The sequence below is a fragment of the Magallana gigas genome, chromosome 5 (genome assembly GCF_963853765.1).
Source record: "Magallana gigas chromosome 5, xbMagGiga1.1, whole genome shotgun sequence".
NCBI lineage: Eukaryota > Metazoa > Mollusca > Bivalvia > Ostreida > Ostreidae > Magallana > Magallana gigas.
This window is the reverse complement of record NC_088857.1, coordinates 9,147,254-9,160,086: the sequence shown is the minus strand read 5'-3', so window position 1 is coordinate 9,160,086 and position 12,833 is coordinate 9,147,254.

Sequence of the window (12,833 nt, the reverse complement as noted above, 5' to 3'; positions counted from 1 at the left end):
TGGAAGGCACTCTCCTAACAATAAGCGGCCACCGCGCTGATCACTTCGTCATCTTTGCAAAACCAAAATCTCGCTTCTGATGACGAACGGTACTTAGCGCGCTGGTCGCTCACTTAATGGTCGTTTGAGATACACATTGCATAAATATACACAATTTATAGTAAGCGAAACATTGCAACACCTCATAAATTGACACATACCTGCCCATAGTGAAGGCTATAGATATACATAAAGTACAGGGAAATTGCCACTCCTCAGGCTTGTATTTACCACTTCTGGCATTCACTGTCCTGGCAATGAGCGACCATCGCACTTACCTTGTAGTGCAAGACAAACAATCTTGTCATCCTTTCGATGACAAACAGAACCTAGCGCTCTTGTCGCTCACTACGCGGTCCTTTGAAATACAATTGAAATGCAGTTAAACGACAATTTGAAGGGGTCAGAACGATACACATATTGCATTGGTATATACATACAAAAAGCAAAAACATTGCAGTGCGCTAGGTTCAGTTCGTTGATTTATGGCACACGGTTATCCATGGGCGCCTTTTACCTAGCTGCGTAAAAATATCTGACAGGAGTTGCAGTTGGCAGAGTAGATTCGCAAGTACAAAGTTCTTCACTTTCGGTGCCTCATTGACACCATTAGAGCAGAGTTTTCATAGAAAGAATACATGTACATTAAAATTAGGGATTGCCTGTTCATCTCCCTTGTAGGTTACTTTCTTCTCCTAAACCCTTGAGCCTACAGATCTCTGGTATTATTGGGGAAGAGATGGTGGTTCTTTGATGTATCTATACTACTATATTAGAATAATAGACTCGAATTTTTGGGCTTTAATACAGATAAATCGAAAGAGTACTGTCTTTTGTTTTAAATATGTTAAATGTCATTGGTACTTGAAGATTACCAATTTGTTTTTATTTTTTCTCAATCAAGCTTCGCTAATTAATAATCAACGAAGGATTCCTAAAAAATTTCCGGACATCATTTGAATTTTTTGGATTTTACAATTTTGCGCATGCGCATTACAATCACGCTAAATCATGGGAGGCTCTATATTTTATATGTCCACAATATCACATTTGCAATGATAAACTCAGAAACGATAAAACAAATGCGTGGATATTTTTTTTCTTTTCATAAAAGAAAATACGGGAGATAACTCTAACACAGTGCATTAACTATAAAAAATCCCGAGGGTTTCAAATGTCAACATGTGTAAAAAACGTTGATGAAAAAATGTTGAAGTCTGCAATTATAGAATTAAACTTTTCGAAGGAAGGTATATACAGCTTCAAAATGGTCTGTGTTATGAACAATTTGACTGTTATTTTCAATGCAACTTGATTAATTTTCTCCAAAATCGTTTTGGAGCGATTCTGCAATTTCTGCTACATTACGGGTATATGGGAGGCATTTTAACTGTGGCGAAGGCCTCTTCCGAGACACAGTTAGTGTAGAAAACACGTGTGAAACCATAACAAGTACCTTATTAAACTGACTTCCGGTCATACATATAATAAACAAGTCGTACATGAATAACTCGATATACATGACATCTAGTAATGACAGACATTTTCAGAGATTTGGAATGACTAGAATTTTGATTATCAGTTTTTACCAATATGCATTAAAATAAAAAACTATCAAATTGTAACTTGTGCAATATCTGATACATTAATGTTCCACCATACAACATTTCACATACAAGTTTACAATACTAGCATTATAATACTGCTTGTATTACAAAAATGAAATTTTGAACATATACAAATCATTTCACAAAATCCTTGAATTTGGATGGACACACTACACTCCTCCCAGATCTGGTACAAGTGGTACTGGGAACTGGTTTTGGAAGATCTGTCGGTTTCTCAATCCGAGATTGGACAGTATTCGACCGGCATGGTGTATAAGTTTTCTCCGACGGAATAGGAATAACGGTGTCATCAACTTCAGGTTTATCTGAGAAGGAGGCAGAAGTTGGTTTGATGTGCCGTCTGTTCCGTCTGTATCGCTTTCCAGACTGTGTTTGGAGAATGTATGATCTTGGAGAACTGTGTTGTTGTACTATTACAGCAGGAGTCCATTTTTCATGACACATAACAGTATATTCTCCAGGATAAAGATCCCGCAATTCCTTTCCCGCATGTGCATCGTAGTTGATCCTTTGTTGGTATTTTCGGGTTTTCAAGCGTTCTTGAATGTCCTGCATGCCAACTGAGTTAGATTCCAAGAGTGGTGATGCTGTAGGTAAGTCAGTTTTCAGACGTCGGTTAAAGAAGAGTTGTGCTGGAGACTTTCCTAGCATGTCAATTGCAGTATTCCGATATGCAAGAATAGCTTTGTACGGATCTGAAGACTTGCGTAGCAGTTGCTTAACTGTTTGCACGGTGCGTTCAATTTGTCCATTGGCTTGAGGAAAGTGTGGGCTTGTGGTTGTGTGAACAAAACCATAATCCTTTGAAAATGCACGGAAATTTTCACAAGCGAATTGGGGCCCATTGTCCGATATTAATTTGTCAGGTATCCCATTACGTGAAAATATACTTTTCAGGTGCAAGATAGTGTTTCCACTTGTTTGGTTTTCAAGTTTTGCAAATTCTGGCCATTTTGAGAAATGATCAACACAAAGTAAGTATGAGAGTCCTTTGTAATCAAACAAATCAACAGAAATGATGGACCATGGACGTGATGGGGTTTCCGTTTCCACCAGTGGTTCCTTAAGATTAGATCTGCTGTTCAGCGCACAGATTGGACATTTTTCCACTACCTCTTGGATTGATGACGTCATTCCTGGCCAAAATAAGGATTCTCGAGCATTTGACTACTCCTAGGTGAGAACTGTGTTTGCGATCTAGAATTTCTTTTTGTAGTCTCGATGGTACAATAATTTTGTGTCCCTTGAACATCAATCCATCGATACAAGTGATCTCATCACGAGTACGGGTAAGTTGACTTTGGTAAGTTTTCTTTGGTGTCCGGCCATCCAGATTTGACTACTGCCTGTAAGGTTTGTAGATCCAGGTCGTCTTGAGTAGCTTGTTGAAAGCGCTCATATTGCTCTGGAGATATAGGTAAGTAGCTGATTGAGTTAACTTCAACGTCAGGCATAAGCTGTTCCTTCGTTTCATTGATGAAGGCTCGGCTAAGGGTATCTGCGATAAACATGGTCTTGCCTGGTTTATAAACAACTTCTAGATAATAACGCTGTAGCGTGAGCAGAAGTGACTGGAGTCGAGCAGGTGCTTGATAAAGAGGTTTTCGAAAAATTGACTGGAGTGGCTTATGATCACTCTCTACCAATACATGTCGACCGAACACATATTGATGAAATTTTGTACATCCGTAAGATATGGCTAAAGCCTCTTTTTCAATCTGAGCATAGTTCTGCTGGCCCTTCGTTAATGCACGTGATCCATACGCAATAGGTTGGCCTTCCTGGACAAGTGCAGCACCAAGGCCTTTCGAGCTTGCATCTACAGTCAATGTCAGTGGATTCTTCGGGTCATAATATCGCAAAACAGGTGTGTTGCTCACAAGGTGCTTCAAGTTCTGGAAACTGTCTTCTTGTGGCTTGTCCCAATGGAAGTGTTTGTCTTTTTCCAGAAGTAATCTGAGTGGTGCACGAACTTCAGACAAGTTTGGTAAGAACTTTCCAAGGTATTGAATAAAACCAAGAAAGGTTTGAAGTTCAGAGATATTCTGTGGAGCAGGCATATCTTTCACAGCGCGAATCTTCTCAATTTGCCAAAAGCCTGACGTGGCGTCAAGTTTGGAAAACAGCTTTGCTTCAGTGATATGCTGTGTGACATCTTCAATTGTCTTGAGTGGGTAATGTTCTCTACGGATTGCTTTGTTGAGGTCTTTGGGGTCTATACAAATGCATAGCTTTCCGTTTGGCTTCTGGACAGTAACCATGGAGTTTACCCATGCTGTAGGTTCTTTCTGTTGAACTATTACGCCAGCTTCTTCCATGCGATCAAGTTCATCCCTGATTTTGTCACGAAGTGCTATTGGAACACGACGAGGTGGGTGTATCACAGGAGGTATCAAGGGGTCAATCTTAATGTCCTGTTTCACTGGTAAGAGTCCTAGATCCTTAAACACATCACTGTATTCTGACTGAATGTCCTTAGGAATATTCGTCGTCTCTGCGTGGTCAAGTTTGTAGCCAGGTGCGTTTAACAAGTCCCATTGCTGAGCAAGAGGCAGATCCAAGAATTGGTTCAGAAGGTAAGTCAACAACTTCAAAAGAATTGTAACTCACATGATCTTGATATTTACACTGCAGTATTATATTTCCGACAGGTTTGACTCTATGTCCACTATACGATTTCAGGTTAGTTTTTGACAAAGCAAGTTGGTCACAATTCAATCCTAGTTCCTTGAACGTGGTTAAAGGTAACACATTGCATTTAGCACCTGTGTCTAATTGAAAACGAATAGTTCTGTCATTGATTTCAATGTTTTCACTCCACTCTGTCTCTACTGTATTGATGTCTGCACAGATGTAACCAAGAAATAACACTTCACTTTCACTATCTGAAGAACAAGTCTCAACTGCATTCACACGTTTAGCTTTGGTACGACATTTCCTTGCAAAGTGATCAGGTTGACCACATTTATGGCATCTGTTTCCTTTAGCTGGGCACACCGAAGTACCGTGTTCATATCCACACCGTGAACATTCATTCGTTTGCTGTGGTTTGCCATGGTGCTATTTTGGTTTTGGTTGTTGAGGTTGTCGTTTGTGTGTGTGAAATGCTTTGCGTGGATTACCAGTAGATTGTTGTGCAGATTTTGGTTGCGTGGACTGCGGTTTGTTGTGAATAACATGAACGGATGTGTCCTCACCAGATATTTGTCTTGCTTGAGATGTAGACTGTTCATGAAGACAAGCGATATCAAGCGCCTTCTGTAGAGTCAAATCAGATCCTACGTTTATGAGCTTCTCGCGTATTTTATGCGATTCCACACCAATATCAATTCGATCACGAACCATATCCTCACCTTTGTCATAGTTGCAGTCTCTTACCATAAGTTTTAATTCTGTTACGAACTGATCAAAAGTTTCTGTGTCAGCTTGAATTCTAGTTTGAAATCTGTACCTGTTGTAGATCACATTTGTCCGTGGCTTGGCATACTCCTCAAATTTCTCGAAATGAACACTCAGCTTCTTACGATCATCTTCGTCTAGGTTCCAGGTAGCGAAGATATTTCGGCCTTTGTCTCCTACCCATATCATCAGAAACGCACATTTCCGGTAAACACAAATTCTACATGCTGTTTGAACGATTTCCACGAACCTTCTAGGTCATTACTTTCCCAATTCATCGTTGGGCTTGAACCCATTAGACTATCCATCGTCCTTTTTAGAGATGATGGCGAACGATGTCGATGGTATCCCTAGATCACTTCTGACACCATGTAGAAAACACGTGTGAAACCATAACAAGTACTTTATTAAACTAGTTTCCGGTCATACATATAATAAACAAGTCGTACATGAATAACTCGATATACATGACAGTTAGATTATATATATTTCTCAGCAGAGTGTAGTAAAATTTATAGCATTAGTGTAGACTTAAAGCAAATGTCAACAATAAACGGTGTGTCGATGTATCTATTTCGTAAATGTCTGATATCATATGCAATGTCAACCCGTGGACGCACAGGTCAAAGTCTAGTAACTAAAAAGAAATATTCAAAAAGGTTTTTCTTTTGTGCGAGCTTTGGCTAGCTAGAGAAAAACATTTCATATCCTGCATTTAGACTACGTTGTAGAACAAAAACAAAGAATTGGTACAATGCACTTAATAAAGGTATTAAAGGTATATGTGGCGTATTTGGAGTAAAATTTTTGACATGAGTTTGAGTAAAAAATATTCATCGTGCTTCTTATAATGAGACGTTTCACAAACTATAGGCCCGTAAAACATGTTCTTTCTTTAGTTATTTGTCTCTAAACTTTGCTACACGTCAATGGGATCCGCCATTTTTAACGCCACTGCGCATGAGTGCGGGGAAACGTAGTATTGAAAACACGATGGAAAAACAGTTTGTTTACAAATAAGAATCACGTTTTTCATGCCTTAAAGTAGATAATTCTTATATCAGAAGAAACCTGAAGCATTATTATTCTGTTATTCATTAATGTAGAACGATATAAATTGCTTATTATGTGTAATAAAGATGAAACACGATTTTAGCATCAACGACACGGTAAAATGAGTGAATACCCCCTCTCCCTGAGGGATGCATTTACTAAAAGTGTTTATCTATTCTATATTTGAAAATTCCTCTACTTGTGTGTTATAACTTATAAAGTAAAGTTAACACATGGAACAAATGGAGTACGTATGAACCTGACTAGCAAAACCCCTACAACTTCATGATAAAAACTTAAGTTTAATTCGGCTTTAATTCCTATTCCATCATTCTACATGGTATCCGATGACAATCTTCCCTTTGTTCCTTTCCTTGTCAGTCTGTCTCTTTTTTCGTTCTTTGCCAAATCTGTCAAACTTAACGGTATATCTATCTTTCTCGTCGTCGTCATTGTTGTTGTGATAGACTGAGCGTGGTATCACGTGACGATTTAAGGCGGGGTTTATTCAAATGCTGGATTTATTATCGACTCCATAATAAATATAATTTTTTTTTTATTTCTATATCTTTTTAACCCGAATGATATAAACTGCGTAATTTATTGTGAAGATATATCTTTATATAACTTATTTAAATAAATAAATCAATCAAATATTTCTTAGCATGAAAAAATACGCCACATATTATATACCTTTAAACGCAATATCTTGCAGTGGCAGAGACAAAATAAGATAATTGTATTTCGTCTTAGCCACAACAAAATTTCAGGCCAAATAAACAATTTATACATCAGGCCATTGACAGTATCACTAACAAAAATATTTAAAATTTTGGGGCTCAAATTATTCCCTTACTTGACAACATATTCAGAGCAAATATGTCACTAAATCCATCAGAAATTTTGATTCTGTTTGTAAGTTACTAAACATAGAAAACGAAATATATTGTTTTTAAAAATATTAAAATCAAGAGGAGCTTGTAAATCCATTCTTTCATACTATATACTGTGGTTTCATTATTATTCAAAGGTATCAATTTTCGTGGATAAAGTGAAAATCACAATTTCAAGGATACGATAATTCGTGGTCACTGACCATATCAATACAAAATGTTAATAGAAATTGCACTTCAATGAACATTTAATTTCGTGGATCAACTTAATAACGAAATCCACGAAAATTGGTATTCAACGAATATTGATGAAACCACAGTACAAGGATCAGTCCTTTTTAATTTTTTTTGAAATTTTAGGGCAGATTTTTTTTTATCAATAAACATTAGATCATTATTGTTTCATTACACAAAGCCTGTTCATTATTAATTTTATATAACAATTTCGAAAAGGGCTTTGGATTTTTATTGATATTATTGTAGATGTTGTTGGTACTTTTAATTCTATAATTTTGTTGTACATAACATCCAATGATTGTCTCGTCTGCCTATACACATATTTATTATTTTCTTTGATAAGTCTGTAGTAAAAAGGGGGATTTTATTCTTCTTCTTGGTTTTAGCTTTAGAGGTTATTTTAATTTATTTTAAGGTCGTTATGTGTTTTGATAAGTCAACATTGACTGTCACGGACTGAAGAAGTATAGTTTTTATCGTGTCTTTGTTCTATCGTACTGGAAATAAACAAATTGCTGTCCTGTAAAACAGGACTGCAATACATAGATCATATGCATGTGTCCTAAAGGAAATGTGAACGCGTCAAGATTATCAGATATTCAACCGAATCTTGACAAATCCCCTGGTTGTTAGACACTGAACTTTTTATTACCATTTGTTTCCGAATAAAAATATATACATAAATGATCATTCAATATATGTTCCGTGGTATTGAAATAAACCCCACCGTTAAAATTTCCGTTTATTGTCGCTTTAAAAAATCTATCATGATATGAACATTTAAAAAAGTAAAGGGAATGGACATTAAAAAAGTAAAGGGACGACACTCACCATCTTGGATTTTAGGAGGCCTCGATTCACAGTTTATTTTCAACAGTTTATCCTTTATGCCAGAGATTTTTAAGCCTCTTTTGGAAACGTCATTTTTGGGGGAATTGGGTAAATTTTATCGACAATTTGATAAAACTGGGAAAAACGTTTCTAATTCGAATACATCATGAATTTAGGGTGTAGTCCAAATAGACCTCCGATTTGGACAACTTATTCCAACTTATTTAAAATTCGTATATTTGGTCGTTAAAACAAGTCTTTTACTGAAATACACATCTTCAAAGAAGCATACATTTTATCAATATCACCTAATAAAATGCAAAAATGGATTTAGAATATATCTTTCTATTTGGAATAACTCCTAATGTTTAACTTTTACTCAACCATCAATTAAGCATGTTGAAAAACACGATCCATTTACAGTTTACCAAAATAAAGATGTTTAAGAAAAGTAGAGGAAATTCGGAGAAAAAGTTAGCGAGTTTACCGAGTGGGTTTGCACTTTTTAGATGACTGCAGCTTTGTTAAATGACTTAAATAGAGAACAATTAAGAACATTTTAGTAATTTTAGTATTTTTCAAATAGTAAAGAACATACAAATGTACTGTTCACCTTTTGAGGAAAAACACTGCTAACTTGGGAAAAATTGAGCCTATACTTTAAATTAGGAATTGGGCCGAATTTCGGCCCATGAGAGGGTACTAATAAATAGCTGTATGCCTACCGGTTTCTGGCGAGATCTAGGTCACAGAATGATCTTTTCTTTATACTTTACATATATGTATACATGTCGTATTAACTGAAACGTTGATCCTCGATACCAATCCATATTCATTGAAAGCTTCGAAAGTTTGCATCAAGCGACAGTTAGCGGCGGTTTTCCGTTTTAAGTCAGTCATGTTCCCATGTGCAATGCACGTACTGTAAAAGAGAAATCGTAAGTTAAATTTAGTTGAATTCAAAGTAATACAGATGTCATTAACTGCTTGATAATGCTTCCACAGTTGTTCAGATCACCTACTTAATGTCTAAAAGAATCCAAGTATTGGGCGGACGTTAAGCAAGAATTAAACAACATTAAAACTCAGTATAGTGCTTTTGTGTAATCTCAACAGATTCACCAGAAGTTGCCACATTATGTGTCCTTTTTTTGCACACTGGACTGTAAACCACTCATTTAGCAAGTTTGTTGTTTGTTTCAAGTAAATTTTCTAATACTTGGTTAGTCTATTGCTCTGCTGGAAAATGTATAAAGTCTAAAATTGTTTCAGAGGGGATGTCTTTAATATCAGGTAAAATTGAATTTATTGGGCATTGAGAGTAAAATTGTTCTGAGAAGTCACGTCCAAAGCAAAGCTGTCTGAATCCCATCTTTACAAACATATTTAGAGTATTTTCTGCACAACAATGACACTGACAACAATGCAATTAGTCACAGAGTTCACATAAATTATTTGTAATGATAAAGTTATATACCTCTGAAGTGTGTTCTCTGCAGAAAGCGAGAGAGGGACTAAAAATTTAAGACATGTAGACCATCTATTGTTATTGCTTTGCCCCACTGCAATTTCAGTTAGCCCAGGAAGACGTGCAAATTTGCAGTCGATTTCGAGATAAAGTATATCCATGCCTTGTGATTTGTGAATAGTAAAACCAAACATTAACTTTAACTTTCACGGAAATTATTATCGTGATGCAGTGACAATTTTTTTCACAAGATCAAACTTTGTAAATTGAAATCTTTGTAAATTAACGAGCAACTGACACACCGGTAATCGACACACCCGACCCTGGATACTGTAAGCGTTAACTACAGAATAAAGAACAAGAAGACTAAGTTACACTTTCTGAAATGGTGGAGAGGTTCTATTTTAATTTCTTCAAAAAAGTTCGTACCACTTTACAATAAAAATTCTACATGTACAGATCTTACAGTTTGAACAGCAGATCTCTCTCTCTCTCTCTCTCTCTCTCTCTCTCTCTCTCTCGCACCAGAAAAAAAAATCAAATTTTCAAAACCAAAGTTTAGTTAATCAACATAAGTCGTTAAAAAATTTCCGTACAATACATTCTTATCTCCTCTGTGATTTCCTTTCGGTTTTTGGCATTGTCATTTAAAAAACAACATTACAGCCATCGAAGGTTGTCCACTGCATCCAGCGCATCATGTCCTACTTCTTGCAAATATTTCTCAAGATTTGTTAACGGTGTGCAGATTTTTATGCGTTTGACACTTGGTGCATTCAATATCATGCCCAGAACAACTGTCGCCAAAATTAATCTAAGATTTTGGTTGGTTTTGGCCAGTTCTTTAATCATAATTGTTTTGTCGATCAGAATAATCCTAATGTAACTGTCCAAAGAGCCCATTTTGAGGGATTTTTCACCATTCAAAGCATTACCCTAGAGCTCATAAACGGGAAATTTAAAAAAGGTTTTCCAATGCTTCCAGATTTTCAATGCACATGATGGTTACTGGGGAAGCATTCATTTTTTTCTAAAGTTCTAGAGCAACTGGGTGGGGCAAATTATCAGATTTCCTAATTTTTTTTAATATTGAGTAGTCAGTTTCTAATTTCCAAGAAAATGTTAGGTCTGTCCACATTTTCAGTAACCACAACTGGTGCCTTCAAATTCATAACCTTGGAGAGAGTTACATCCAGGCACTGACAGTTGCTATTGCCGACAGAAGTAGGTGCATTGCATCCTCAAACATACAGATCATTTCACCAATGTTCTTAAATACAGGGCGAAATTTTTCTCCCCTTAAAATAGTACATTTAGCTAAAAATGACATTTAAGCATAAAGCATTGATATGAAAAATCATTTGAAAATATTGTTAGGTAGCTATAGCAGAAGAAATTTAAACAAAAAAGGTATGACAATAATATTCAAGAAATAAATCATAAAATGTTTATGAAGATCCTATGAAGTTGAAATTGGACAAATAATTATTGATGATCATCCATTAATTATCTTTTTTCATAAATAGTTCATGAACTTCAGCATTTATGAATATTCATAATTTGAACAGTCATGAATTGTCCAATTTTATCTTCATTACATTGTCGTGTTATGTTCAGGAACAAGTTAAAGAACTACATTCATAAATCATTCATGAATAAATTTCATGACTATTCATTAAATGTGTTACCTATGTCACTTTGCACATCAAAATCTAAAATATGACTTACAAAAATGGCATACAATATTATTTTAATTGAAGAATAGTCACAGTATCTATGTATCACAGAACTCATATGCACTGACTATCACTTTAGATAGGATATTTATTAATCAATTTTAATTAATTTCAAGTTTGCAAAACACCACGTAGTTATAGCAATACTTGTCCATTCATTACCTTTACACCAATATTACAATAAAAGAAAACATCCTAATTATGTGATGATTTCAAAAAAACTGTGACATCACAGCAAGGTGCAAACTGCATAGTATCAAAACACAATTTTAAATTCGATCAATATACAAGTTAAAATTAGGGAAAAATAAACTATAAACTGTTAATTATCACTTTTAATACACAAAAATTATATATTATAATACATTTTATAAACGCATATATTTTGAAATATTGAAACAAACAGGTGCAGGAAAATCTCATTTACATATAAGTGACGACTTTCGTCCACCCTTTAGAAATTTATCGCATATATAGGGCAGTAGATACAGAATGAAGGATGGTGTTATTTAAGGTGGATCTCTACACCAAATAAGTGTAGGAGATTTTTGTTGCATGCATTTGTTATCAATACTAGGCACAGTATTCAACAAAATACAATACACTATTTTCTAGAGAATTTTTAAAATATCAGTCTGGTTCCAAATAACCCCTTATTTATCAAATTTTTAAACATTTCTGTTTTAAAATTCTTATAAAAGTGAAATGTTATTAAGTTTAGAAATGAAAAACAAAAAAATAATGAATGAAGTTTGTATGATTTTTATTGGATTCCACATAAATATGAAAGTAAAATATAAAAAAAATTCTTTTAAGGCAAACTGCTGGACAAAATCCCACAAAAACCTGAAAATATAAACAATATTCGTTGGTTAATGGGATGAAGAAATGAAATTGAATGAAATTGAAAAATTAAAGGAAATACTTAATTATTGCAAAAATCTTGGTATGAAAGACCCTGTTTAAGAGTTGTCTTTCTTTATTTTACATGGTCTCAAATATCTTGGGATCAATTTTTTAATTAATAAAAATCACGAAGAAAAATTAAAAAAGGAACAAGTCTGTGCTAAATATGTAGATATAAGATTAGTTGTGCTTATGATAATGTTTGAAGCTGAAAAATTATATTGTTGATGAATGCATTATATATATTTAACTCTTTAAAACAAAATATTAGTAGTTAATTATATTATAAATTGCCTTTTACTTTTTTATATACAATAGCAATTATAAACAACAACCATACGCATATTAATACATATATTAGATGTCCATAGTGATACACATGCATGTGTGGAAATGAAAAACATGCTCCTTTTTAGAATTTCCCTCATTTGGCTTGCAAATCCGGGCTTCCAATGCTATTGCTACCTAGCTGTATTTATTTTAATCAAAATACATTAGTTTAATGTCAAAGTTTCAATGAAAGTCTTTTACTGCAAATGTTTTTTTTTTAATTTGGTAAGTTATGATCAATTCAAGAGATCGTACTACGGTACTTTCGTTTTATATTCATCATACATATATAGTTTAAATGAAAATTTGACAT